This window comes from Manis javanica, chromosome 2, assembly GCF_040802235.1.
Source record: "Manis javanica isolate MJ-LG chromosome 2, MJ_LKY, whole genome shotgun sequence".
Taxonomy (NCBI): Eukaryota; Metazoa; Chordata; class Mammalia; order Pholidota; family Manidae; genus Manis; species Manis javanica.
In genome coordinates, this window is record NC_133157.1 from 184,213,884 (window position 1) to 184,228,201 (window position 14,318).

Below are 14,318 nucleotides of genomic sequence, written 5' to 3' on the forward strand. Positions count from 1 at the left end.
CCATGGGAATGTATATAATTTTCATCTAAGGTTTCATACATTTTGAAATTGCTTATTTCTAGAACTTTGGCTCTTCGTCAGAGGTTTTCTGCAGCAAATGACTAAAAACCCTCTCACAGAGTATAGAGATATAAAATAAACACCAAAGCCTAAACCCAGTAATTTTCCTCCTTTTTAAGATTTCCTGGACTTCTGTAAATATGCCATAGATGGTTTCCCACCTTTTTGGGTTTTTTTCCTCCTAAAAATTGGCCCATGAGTAATGCACTTTTGGAATATACAAAGGTGCACTGGAGAGATGGAAGTATTCTATATCTTGATTGTGGCATTAGTTCCACAACTATATACATTTGTTAAAGCCCACCCAACTATACATTTTTAAAGAATGAATTTTATTACTTACAAATTAACAGGTAAACCTAGCTTTAAAAAAATGTTTGGCCAGTAACACAGCTTTGGAAGACACAGAAGTCCTCTAGCAAGAGTAATTTCCATTAATGTCAGTGTGTCTCTTCCTGAGGTAGCTACCCAGAATCTATAACAGTTACGGAGTACTCACTATATGCCAGATGGTCTAACTGTTTCATATGGCTTAATTCCTTTAGTCCTCACAATAACCCTCTGAGTTGGGAGCTGTTTTTTGGATTATGCAGATATGGAAACTGAGTCTCAAGATAGTTCCCCTAGTTGCCCAAGATTACATAACTAATAAGTGTCAAAGTCAGGCTGTTTCCACCCCCCTCCATTCTGCAAATTTATTGGTTGGAAGAGCTATTAGAGGTAGGTCCATGGCCTAACTGGTATGGATATGTGTGTTTATAGGGAGAATTAAGCAAAAGCTAGTTTATACAAGGCCTCAATTGTTATTACATAAAATTTACCTTTTATTGTATTGCGATGGTAAGGCATTGAAGGATCTAAAACAAGAGCATGACATGATCAGATTCACGTCTGGAATAGTGACAGATGGATGGAGGTAGGGAGACCACTGGTGATCCAGATGACAAGAGTCTGAATTGAAGCAATTGATTTAGGGAATAAAGGGAAAACCAGTAATGGGCTAACTATGCATTGGCTTGAAAGGATGTATATAAGGAAGAAAACACTAGGAAAGTGGGTTATAACTAACTCATTATCATCCTTCCAGAGTAAAAATATAGTACATGAGTTGGTTCATCTTAGCACTTGTGTTAAGGAAAGAAGGTGCCCTAGATCCCTCTTTCTCTAGCTGTTCTCAATTGGATGACAGAGAGTAATGACTCTCCTGCTATATGTTTGTACCCAAGCATACACTATTCCTAACTATGAAGGCCATCGGGTGGGATCTCTCTGCACTTTACATCTTCTTGAACTCTTGACCAGCTGAGTGTTTTATTTATGCCTCCAAATAAAAATGTTGGACTCGATTGTTGTTCTTTAAATGTTCAAGAGAGGGTTATTATTTCTTTATTGGATTTATTTTTAAATATGAAAAAGACAAAAGACAAGCACGTTAAAATGTTATTGGGAAGGATTCACTTAGAAGAGAGGGTGAAGTATATTGGGATGAGAAAGAAGAATCAATAGCATAACATTCTAGGATAATGAGAAAATAGTATCCCACAAATGAAAGGTAGAGGGATTGACTGTAGGATGAAGGACACTTGATATAACAATAGAACGGAGGAAAGAGAAGGTGGTCACAGATTTTAGATTCAAGAATTTAGTAAGAGGGAGTTGAGGAGGTGCCCATTTGATTATTTTTCCCTCAACTTTTGCTTATCTGGGAATAGTTTAATCCCTCTTCAAATTTAAATAATAATCTTACTGAGTAGAGTATTCTTGGGTCAAGGCCCTTCTGTTTCATTGCATTGAATATATCATGGCACTCCCTTCTGGCCTGTAAGGTTTCTGCTGAGAAGTCTGATGATAGCCTGATGGGTTTTCCTTTATAGGTGATCTTTTTTCTCTGCTGGCTGCTTTTAATACTCTGTCCTTATCCTTGATCTTTGCCATTTTAATTATTGTATGTCTTGCTGTTGTCTTCCTTGGGTCCCTTGTGCACTTCCACAGCCTGAGGGACTATTTCCTTCCCAAGATTGGGGGAATTTTCAGCAATTATTTCTTCAAAGACACTATCTTTCTCTTTTTCTCTGTCTTCTGGTATCCCTATAATGCAAATATTGTTCCATTTGGATTGTCACGCAGTTCTCTAATATTCTTCGTTCCTAGAAATCCTTTTTTCTGTCTGTTCCTCCTCTTCTTTGTATTCCTCTTCTCTAATTTCTATTCTATTTACTTTTTCCTCTACCTCATCTAATCTGTTTTTAAGTCCCTCCATTGTATGTTTCATTTCAGCTACTGTATTTTTTAAGTCACTGTCTCCCTCCTAAATTCATCCCTTAGCTCTTGAATATTTTTCTTTAGCTCCATTAGCATGCTTGTGACTTTCATTTTGAATTCTTTTACATGAAGATTGTTGAATACAGTCTCTGTGATCCCTCTTTCTGGTGTTTGAGGGATTTTGGATTGAATAAGGTTCTTCTGCCTTTTAATAATCCTATTGGATAGTGAGAAATATTAAGTTTGTGTAGTCAGTGCCCTCTAGTGCCCAGAAGCTCTACTCTTCAGAGCTTCCCAGTACCTGGAATGATGGCAGTGGTTTCAGGCAGGCTGTGCTGGTGCCTACCCTAAAGAGTGTGCCCTTTCCTACTTCTGGGTGCAGTGCCTGCCTCCGCTGTCCAGGGCCAGTAAGCCATACAGGGAGCAGCTTCTGCATTAAGTCCCAATGCTGTCATGGGCGGGGCTGCCCTCTGGCTGGCTTGGAGCTATGGTGGAGTTCACAGGTGATTGGTGCTGGGAGGACAGAGTGTTTTCCTTCTTCTTGGCTGCAGTGCCTGCCTCTGCTGTCAGGGCCATGCACAGGGACCGCCTCTCCATTAAGCCATGTAGTTGCTGTAGGTGGGGCTTCTCTATGGTTGGTCTGGAGCCATTGCAGGGTCAGTAGGTTTGTGTGCAGGTACCAGTGTTGGAGGAAGAAGTGGCAGGCTACTTATTGCAGTTTGGGGTCTTGGGTCTGCATTGCCAGCCAGGGGGATGGAGCGCCTGTAGCTTCTGAAAGTTCCCAACTTGCTGGACTGACTGTGCTAGGATGATTTTGTCCACCTGTTCCTTCTCCTGAATCCTTGCCATTTAGCACCGCTCTCACTGTTGGGAAGTCTTTCAAAGTGCCTGCCTTTCTTTTGTCCCATGGTAGCTGGTTGTGGGATCTTGTTCACAGCCTTAGTCTCTGACTTAGGTTTTCAGCCTAAGTGCTAATCTCCATAGCACCATGCAATGTGGGTTTGTGATCCCAGAGTAGATTTCTAGCACTGGGTATTTAGCAGTCCTGGGCTTCTACTCCTTCCTCACTCTGATTCTCTTCCTCCCGCTGGTGAGCTGGGGTGTGGGGAGTGCTCTGGTCCTGCCACGTCACAGTTTTACTGCTTTACCCTTTTCTGTGAGATGTTCTCTTTTCATAGATGTAGACTGGCTGGTGCAATCTTATTTCTGGTCACTCTTTTAGAAATAGTTGTGTTTGCCATATTCTTGTATTATATTTGGTTTTGGGAGGAGATTTCTGCCTTACTTCTCATGCTGCCCTCTTTTTTCCTCCTCGATTCTTAACATTTTTAAACTTCAATTTCCACAGCTGTAAAGTGGAAGTAAGAGTAGCAGCTCTTAGCTTTCCATAACTTTTTGAGGGCCATAAATAGTTCTGGCAGCTTGTGAGGATAAATGAAGTAAAGTGCTTAGTGAAATTTCTGGTACCTAGAAGTGCTCAATAAGTGATAATGTCTATGGCAATGATGATAACAAAGTGAAGTGGCTCTCACTGACTTACTGCATTACTGGCCATTAAGCCCTTACTCTGCAGCAACACTAAGCATCTTTCTAACTGTTCTGCCTGCTCTCTCATGTTAAGCCAGTCCAATATATTCATTATACATTGTAGCCTAGAGTAATTATCCTGAAGTTTATTCAAGGTCATATAACTCCTTTGTTCAAAAACCTGCAATGTTCTTCCTTTGCCTACTGAATTAAAGAAGAGTTCAGCCTGATACTGAAGGCTCCTACTTACGTCTCTGACTATGTTTCCTACACAGAAACCTGGGTAGTTCTCATGTTGGAGGCTGGGAGTGGAAGGGCAGGAGAGTGGATAGAGTTGTCTGGAAATACCTTAGGTTGTCAGAGTTACTGAGGATCCACAACCTGCATTTAGAGTGTTGGGGCCAGGGATGTTTCAGGTCATTCCCTGAGTGTCACGGTCTCAACACAAGGTCTCCCTCAAATGAGAGTAGTCACCTTGTTCTATCTCCTGCTCCCTAAATATTCTCTCTATTTTCCTGTCATCATTCCTCTGTCCTGCTACTTATTTGGAATTTTCTATCTCTTCTCCTAGCTCTGTGGTTGTCATGTTAGCTAGACTTCAAGGCCAAGTTTAAATATCACTTATATTCTTAGATCCCTCCAGTTTCTACCTGAACCACCTTTATATGTTTTTTAATATTTACCTCTTAAACCTCTTAAATCTCTTTCCTCTTTATACCTGTGTACAATTATTTTTAGTGAAGAAGATATTTACTACCCTGCAACTTTTTTTGAAAACAGGCTCAAAGTCTGACTCATCTTTGTCCCAAAAATGTATAGTACTGTATGTTATACCTTATAGGTGTTTCTGAAGGTCGACCCTATTTTGAATTCTTTGAGAATAAACATTATGTTATTTATCTCACCATTGATGGTGGCTTGCATAGTGCCAGGCCAGTATTGGTGATAAATTCATGTTTTCATCTCACTAGACTGGAAGTTTTGGGAGGCAATTAAAGCAATAGCTGTTATTTGTTTACTTATTTACATTCTTATTTGCCTGTCTTTCAATTCATCTAACCCCTGCTTAATCCAACAAAACTGAAAATGCTGACAGAAGCAGCATCCTTATTTCACTCCATCTATCAAGCTGTTGACACCATCATTCCTTTAATGTACCAGATATTTAATATGTTTTGTTAACGTGGGCCAGGTAGTAGCCTGTAACATAAACCAAAGGTGGCAATGTTTTCATGCCTTCATACTGTTTGGTGGATGAGTATCCTAGGTATCAGTAGCACCTCAGGACCTCAGGACCTGAATGATAAGTTATGTAAATGTAAAGCTAAGTAAATACAGTTAATTTTGACATGTTGGCATTTTATCAATAAGGTATATACACTGAGCAAACCATTTTCTATCCTGGAAAAAATGCCCAAGAAAATAGTGGATTTGTCTTTATCTATATAAGAGCCTCTTATTATTTACTTTATTTCCACTCCTCCTCAATTAAAGAAACAAGAAATTAAATGACAAATTCAAGGGATTACCGAGATGTACATTTAGAGATTACTTGTAGTCTGCGTAGGATAATGAAATTTCAATCAAGAAAAATAACTCCATGAAAAATCTTTTACTTTAAATTATCATTCTTTAATAAGATTGTTTAAACACAACAAGGATGTCTCATGGGTAGAGTGATTTTAACCTGAATGTTGTAAGGGGATTTGTTCTTTATTTCGATCATTTAAAAATAGCTCTACATTATTTTATTATTTAAAAGAGAACTTTACGCTTTCATTATTTGGATTAAATGTAAATTTATTTTATTGTGTCTCATATGAAAGTGATAATCTAGCAAAAAAAAGGAGATGCCTCTACTAAGTTTCATTTTAAAATTTTTGCTTGCCAAAATCAGTGTCAGGATTTTTTCATATTAAAATTTGCCTTTTTTATAATGCAATAATTAGTCATGTAGTTATATTACCAGTCATCTTCTAAATAAAGTAATACAACATAGTGCAAAAAGAAAGAATGATTAGAAAACCTGGGTTATAATCCTAGTACAACCACTTAGTATCTTTGAAACTGATTTATCTGAGCCTCATCTGTAAATTTGAGGTAATATTCCTTCATTCTTAATCTTATTGTGAGGCCTAGATGAAATTAAGCAGTTAGAAAAAAGAAATATTTAGGCTTGGCTCTAGTGAATGGCCCACAAATATTGCAGTAGTGACCACTGCTGAGATTTACTACTATTGATTAATTTACAAGTTTTTAAAAAGTTTGATAAGGGCAACTGTATATTTAAATATGTTTCAGCAGTTTATGATTGATTAATTTCCTAAATTTATTTTGGATTTTTCCAAAAGTATAAATTACAACTTACACACTGTGATATTATGGAAATAATCTGAACATAGGCATCAGAGAAATTGCTGTAAAATTTGTATTGTCACTAATGATAGAATCTTGGTCAAGATACCACTGTGGGATATAGTTTCTCATTGTATAAAATGAGAGTTAGGGCAAAGGAGTTATGATAAGTTAAAGTAAGCCTCTTTCAACTCTAGAATTAGTGATTAATTTTGGAATATTATCATTCTGATTCATTCTGAAGGTCCAACTTTTCAATTTTTATTTTTCTTGTTTTGTATTTGATGTTAATATATATTATCTTATATGTAGTATATATCCATATGTGTAAATGGGTGTTTAAATTCGATGATAATCACCAAGGGTGCTTATGAAAAATGGGTAAAAATCTCTATAGATTCTGATTCAGTAAACCTGGAGAAGGCCCCAGGAATCAGTACTTATTAAGTGTCCGTGTTAATTCTTATCATCAGTCAAATTTAGACTGCTGTGTTCTTTTACTTCATTTTATCTAAAAGCTAATTTGGACTTTTCTACTTTTGGGTGGGGGGAAGAGGAAGAACCTATATCTTGGGATGCTGAGAGCCAGTCTCTGGACATGTATTTTATTCAACAAATGTTTATTGTACATTTACAGTGCCAGATAATAAAGGAGTGTACTAGCAAGTTGGAGAATTTAGTAATTAACACAACAGTGAGTAACAGATACATTAAAAAGGGATGAGGAGCACAGAGAAGGAAGTAATCAGTTCTACCTACAGTGGTTGAGGACATATCAGGCAGCAATTTGTAAGAAGAGATAACATGTAGGGTAAACTTTGAAAGATAAATAGGCATTTCTCCAGCAGAAAATTTGGGGAATGGTATTATAAGAAGGGAGAACATTCTGAACAAGAATATGTAAGAATGCTAGATGGATCTGAACATTTTTGAGCAATGTGATCAATGGGACGGGAGAGATAGGCTAGAGAAAAAGCAGACTTTAGAGTAGAAGGGGCTGTTACTATAATGTTAAAAGGTTGGACTTCATTCTGAGAATCATATGATGGAAGAAATGGAGAGGCACATAGGAATGTGTGTTTTCTAAAGTTCACTGTGCCCAGGGTACATTTGAGGAGTAACTACAAACAAGAAGACCCAGTTAGAAGGCAACTCTAGTCTCTGTTAGGAAGCAGTACTAGTTATTGTGAAGAGCCCAACCCTTGGAGTCAGGCTACCTGGCCTTGGATTCTGGTCCTCTAATTTACTAGCACATTTCAAAATATTCTCATCTATATATGTGCCTAAATTTTCTCATCTATAAACTGCAACATAATTCTACTATTTATTGTCTAGAGTTGTGAGGATGAAATAAAATAATGTTTAGCACTTCAGGTGGTTCCCATAGTAAACATTACATCATTGTTAGCTGCTGTCTTTATTGTTGCTGGTGTTTATTCAGAATTATAAGGGCCATGACTAGACTAAAGGGAGCAAGAAAAGAGAAGCAAAAATAACAGAAAAGATTTTCAAGGAATTGGTGATACTTTAAATATCTGAGATTTGGTGGACAGAGATGAATCAAAAAAGATTACCAGGTATTTTAGTTTGAGTAACTGAATGCCATTTAACTTATTCCAGTCGTTCAAAAATGATATTTCATAAACAGACACATTAGCTCATGCATTCAGTGCTGCATGGAATCACAGAGGCACCATCAATCACAATCTGCTTTTGAGAAAATTTCCTTAGAAAATGTAATTATTAAAACCATCCTGTCAGTATTGTTATTCTTAAACTATTAAAATCTTACAACTGGAACACCTTGAGATATTATTTAATTAATGAGCTGTTTACTGATGAATACATTAACACCCAGATTACAAATTACAAATCATTATACCAGCCGAATGAAAAATGGAGGGTCTAGGTGTTCTGAGGCAAGAAGCAATCTTCTCTAACCTACAAACCAACCTAGCATATGAGGAAAACCTGGAATCTTGTATGTAAACAAATGGACAATATGATGAAGAGATAATGATATTCTTTTTTTTATTTTTTATTTTGGTATCATTAATCTACAATTACATGAAGAACATTATGTTTACTAGGCTCCCCCCTTCACCAAGACCCCACACATACCCCTTCACAGTCACTGTCCATTTGCATAGTAAGATGCCGTAAAATCACTACTTGTCTTCTCTGTGTTGCACAGCCCTCCCCATGCCCCCCACACACTATACATGCTAATTGTAATGCCCTCTTTCTTTTTTCCCGCCCTTATCCCTCCCTTCCCACACATCCTCCCCAGTCCCTTTCCCTTTGGTAACTGTTAATCCATTCTTGGGTTCTGTGATTCTGCTGCTGTTTTGTTCCTTCAGTTTTCCTTTGTTCTTATACTCCACATATGAGAGAAATCATTTGGTACTTGTCTTACTCCGCCTGGCTTATTTCACTGAGCATAATACCCTCTACCTCCATCCATGTTGTTGCAAATGGTAGGATCTATTTTTTTCTTATGGCTGAGTAATATTCCATTGTGTATATGTACCACATCTTCTTTATCCATTCATCTACTGATGGACATTTGGTTGCTTCCATATCTTGGCTATTGTAAACAGTGCAGCAATAAACATAAGGGTGCATCTGTCTTTTTCAAACTGGAGTGCAGCATTCTTAGGGTAAATTCCTAGAAGTGGAATTCCTGGGTCAAATGGTATTTCTATTTTGAGCATTCTGAGGAACCTCTATCCTGCTTTCCACAATGGTTGAACTAATTTACATTCCCACCAGCAGTGTAGGTGGGTTCCCCTTTCTCCACAACCTCACCAGCATTTGTTGTTGTTTGTCTTTTTGATGATGGCGATCCTTACTGGTGTGAGGTGATATCTCATTGTGGTTTTAATTTGTATTTCTCTGATGGTTAGCGATGTGGAGTATCTTTTCATGTGCCTGTTGGCTATCTGGATTTCTTCTTTAGAGAACTGTCTATTCAGATCCTCTGCCCATTTTTTAATTGGATTATTTGCTTTTTGTTTGTTGAGGCATGTCAGCTCTTTATATATTTTGGATGTCAATCCTTTATTGGATCTGTCATTTATGAATATATTCTCCCATACTGTAGGATACCTTTTGTTCTATTGATGGTGTCCTTTGCTGTACAGAAGCTTTTCAGCTTGATTTAGTCCCACTTGTTCATTTTTGCTTTTGTTTCCCTTGCCCTGGGAGATATGTTCATGAAGAAGTCATTCATGTTTATGTCCATGAGATTTTTGCCTATGTTTTTTTCTAAGAGTTTTATGGTTTCATGATTTACATTCAGGTCTTTGATCCATTTCAAATTTACTTTTGTGTATGGGGTTAGACAGTGATCCAGTCTCATTCTCCTACATGTAGCTGTCCAGTTTTGCCAGCACCATCTGTTGAAGAGACTGTCATTTCCCCATTGTATGTCCATGACTCCTTTATCATATATTAATTGGCCATCTATGTTTCTTTGGGTTAATGTCTGGAGTCTCTATTCTGTTCCACTGGTCTGTGGCTCTGTTCTTGTGCCAGTACCAAATAGTCTTGATTATGGTGGCTTTGTAGTAGGGCTTGAAGTTGGGGAGCAAGATCCCCCCTACTTTATTCTTCCTTCTCAGGATTGCTTTAGCTATTCAGGGTCTTTGGCAGTTCCATATGAATTTTTTAACTATTTGTTCCAGTTTATTGAAGAATGCTGCTGGTAATTTGATAGGGATTGTATCAATTCTGTATATTGCTTTGGGCAGGATGGCCATTTTGACGATATTAATTCTTCCTAGCCAGGAGCATGGGATGAGTTTCCATTAGTTAGTGACCTCTTTAATTTCTCTTAAGAGTGCCTTGTAGTTGTCAGGGTATAGGTCTTTCACTTCCTTGGTTAGATTTATTCCTAGGTATTTTATTCTTTTTGATGCTATTGGGAATGGAATTGTTTTCCTGATTTCTCTTTCTATTAGTCCATTGTTAGTGTATAGGAAAGCTACAGATTAATGTGTGTTGCAGATTTTGTATCCTGCAACTTTGCTGAATTCCGATATTCTGGTAGTTTTGCAGTGGAGTCTTTAGGGTTTTTTATGTACAATATCATGTCATCTGCAAATAGTGACAGTTTGACTTCTTCTTTACCAATCTGGATTCCTTGTATTTCTTTGTTTTGTCTGATTGCCGTGGCTAGGACCTCCAGTACTATGTTGAATAACAGTGGGGAGAGTGGGCATCCCTGTCTTGTTCCTGATCTCAGAGCAAAAGGTTTCAGCCTCTCACTATTCCATATGATGTTAGCTGTGGGTTTATCATATATGGCCTTTATTATGTTGAGGTACTTGCCCTCTATGCCCATGTTGTTGAGAGTTTTTATCATGAATGGATGTTGAATTTTGTTGAATGCTTTTTCAGCATCTATGGAGATGATCATGTGGTTTTTGTCCTTCTTTTTGTTGATGTGGTGGATGATGTTGATAGATTTTCAGATGTTGTACCATCCTTGCATCCCTGGGATGAATCTCACTTGGTCATGGTGTATGATCCTCTTGATGTATTTTTGAATTTGGTTTGCTAATATTTTGTGGAGTATTTTTGCATCTATGTTCATCAGGGATATTGGTCTGTAGATTTCTTTTTTGGTGGAATCTTTGCCTGGTTTTGGTATTAGGGTGATTTTTGCTTCATAGAATGAGTTTGGGAGTATTCCATCCTTTTCTATTTTTTGGAAAACTTTAAGGAGAATGGGTATTATATCTTCTCTGTATATCTGATAAAATTCTGAGGAAAATCCATCTGGCCCCAGGGTTTTGTTCTTGGGTAGGTTTTTGATTACTGATTCAATTTTGTTGCTGGTAATTGGTCTGTTTAGATTTTCTGTTTCTTTCTGTGTCAGTCTTGGAAGGTTGTATTTTTCTAGGAAGTTGTCCATTTCTCCTAGGTTTTCCAGCTTGTTAGCATATAGGTTTTCATAGTACTCTCTAGTAATTCTTTGTATTTCTGTGGGGTCCGTCATGATGTTTCCTTTCTCGTTTCTGATTCTGTTGATGTCTGTTGACTCTCTTTTTCTCTTAATAAGTCTTGCTAGAGGCTTATATATTTTGCTTATATTCTCGAAGAAGCAGCTCTTGGTTTCATTGATTTTTTTCTATTGTTTTATTCTCAATTTTATTTATTTCTTCTCTGATCTTTATTATGTCCCTCCATCTGCTGACCTTGGGCCTCATTTGTTCTTCTTTTTCCAATTTCAATAATTGTGACTTTAGACTATTCATTTGGGATTGTTCTTCATTCTTTAAATATTCTTGGATTGCTATATACTTTCCTCTTGAAACTGCTTATGCTGCGTCCCACAGAAGTTGGGGCCTTGTGTTTTTGTTCTTACTTGTTTCCATATATTGCTGGATCTCCATTTTAAATTGGTCATTGATCCATTGATTATTTAGGAGCATGTTGTTAAGCCTCCATGTGTTTGTGAGCCTTTTTGCTTTCTTTGTACAATTTACTTCTAGTTTTATACCTTTGTGGTCTGAAAAGTTGGTTGGTAGGATTTCAATCTTTTGGAATTTACTGAGGCTCTTTTTGTGGCCTAGTATGTGGTCTATTCTGGAGAATGTTCCATGTGCACTTGAGAAGAATGTGTATCCGGTTGCTTTTGGATGTAGAGTTCTATAGATGTCTATTAGGTCCATCTGTTCTAGTGTGCTGTTCAGTGCCTCTGTGTCCTTACTTATTTTCTGTCTGGTGGATCTGTCCTTTGGAGTGAATGGTGTGTTAAAGTCTCCCAAAATGAATGCATTGCATTCTATTTCCTCCTTTAATTCTGTTAGTATTTGTTTCACATATGTTGGTGCTCCTGTATTGGGTGCATATATATTTATAATGGTTATATCCTCTTGTTGGACTGAGCCCTTTATCATTATGTGATGTCCTTCTTTATCTCTTGTTACTTTCTTTGTTTTGAAGTCTATTTTGTCTGATACTAGTATTGCTACACCTGCTTTTTTCTCTCTGTTGTTTGCATGAAATATCTTTTTCCATCCCTTGACTTTTAATCTGTGCTTGTCTTTGGGTTTGAGGTGAGTCTCTTGTAGGTAGCATATAAATGGGTCTTGCTTTTTATCCATTCTATTACTCTGTGTCTTTTGATTGGAGCATTCAGTCCATTTACATTTAGGGTGATTATTGAAATATATGTACTTACTGCCATTGTAGGCTCTAGATTCGTGGTTACCAAAGGTTCAAGGTTAGCTTGTTTACTACCTTACTGTCTAACTTTACTCGCTTATTGAGCTATTATAAACACAGTCTGATGATTATTTCTCTCCCTTCTTATTCCTCCTCCTCCTTTCTTCGTATGTTGGGTGTTTTATTCTGTGCTCTTTTTAGGAGTGCTCCCATTTAGAGTAATCCCTCTAAGATACCCTGTAGAGGTGGTTTGTGGGAGGCAAATTCCCTGAACTGTTGCTTGTCTGGGAATTGTTTAATCCCTCCTTCATATTTAAATGATAATCGTGCTGGATACAGTATCCTTGGTTCAAGGCCCTTCTGTTTCCTTGCATGAAGTATATCATGCCATTCTCTTCTGGCCTGTACGGTTTCTGTTGAGAAGTCTGATGATAGCCTGATGGGTTTTCCTTTGTAGGTGACCTTTTTTCTCTCTCTGACTGCCTTTAATACTCTGTCCTTGTCCTTGATCTTTGCCATTTTAATTATTATTTTTCTTGGTGCTGTCCTCTGTGGGTCCAATCTCTTGGGAGTTCTGTGTGCCTCCATATTCTGAGCAACTTTTGCCTCCCCCAGTTTGGGGAAGTTCTCAGAAATTATTTCTTCAAAGACACTTTCTATCCCTTTTTCTCTCTTCTTCTTCTGCTACCCCTATAATGCAGATATTGTTCCTTTTGGATTGGTCACACAGTTCTCTTAATATTGTTTCATTCCTGGAGATCCTCTTATATCTCTGTGCGTCAGCTTGTATGTGTTCCTGTTCTCTGGTTTCTATTCCATCAATGGCCTCTTGCATCTTATCCATTCTGCTTATAAATCCTTCCAGTTTGTTTCACTTCTGTGATCTCCCTCCGGACGTCTGTAATCTCCCTCCGGACGTCTTCCCTTAGCTGTTGCATATTTCTCTGCAGCTCTGTCAGCATGTTTATGATTTTTATTTTGAATTCTTTTACAGGGAAACTGGTTAGGTCTGTCTCTGAAGATCCTCTCTCAGGTGTTGTCTGAACTATCTTGGACTGGACTAAATTTTTTTGCCTTTTCATGGTGATAGTGGTGGCAGTAGGCAGGTTGCAGGTATGTCAATTGGGAGAAAAAAGTCCTTTCCTGCTTGCTGGATGCCTTGCCCTTCTCCACTGCTTGTGTCGGTTACCCACACTCCTGGAGCAGCCACCGGGTTAGTCCCCTAAGCTTCTGTGGGCAGGGTCTCCGTCAGAGCAGCGTGGAGCCCTGCGGGGAGTGGCAGGCACACCAGGTGTGCTCCTCCGTGATAGCAGCACCCCTGCCGGGAAGCTGTGTGGCAGCAGCGGCCTTTGGGTCTGGCCCAGGTGCCTGTGCGTTGGCCTGGGATTCCGGTCAGCTGCTGGGAGCGCACCTGATCCCTCTGGCTCCGCTGCAGGTGTGCACGGGGCTCTCCTGCATGGGCCTCTACCGGGCTCCTCTGGCTCCACTGCTGCTCGGTTGCTGCTGCTGCGGGCTCGCACAAGCCTCTTCTGTTCCCCTCTGGCGCCGTTGGTGTATGCGATCTGCTCCCGGTTCCTTCCGGCGCTGCCACCCCTGGCACGCGCTGCCACTCTCCCACTACTGGGCTGATGTGTCAGGGTCTGCGGCAGTTGGAGGAGCGACTGGCAGGCTGCTTAGTGCCATGAGGAGCTTCAGAGCTGTGCTGCCTCCCTGGTGTTTAGGGCGCTTAAGGTTCCCCGGGATTCCCAGATGCTGGGTAAGTGTGCCGGGATGACTTCATCCAACTATGGGGTCCTTGTCTCTTTAAGTGTTGCAGAAAGCACTCGCTTTTCTTTTGTCTCAGGGGTGCCGGTTGCGGGGACCTGCCCACAGATTTTGCTTTTCCGTTACTCTAATATCCAGTACCCCATCCACCTTGTGTCTGTGCTCCGGGTGCGGAT

The 14,318-nt window shown here is 39.0% G+C and overlaps 1 protein-coding gene across 8 annotated transcripts in view; it reads left to right on the forward strand.

Moving 5' to 3' along the window:
- VPS13B (vacuolar protein sorting 13 homolog B) overlaps positions 1–14,318 on the forward strand; it is an 861,603-nt gene that overhangs the window by 581,195 nt on the left and 266,090 nt on the right. The gene's annotated exons all lie outside the window — the stretch shown is intronic.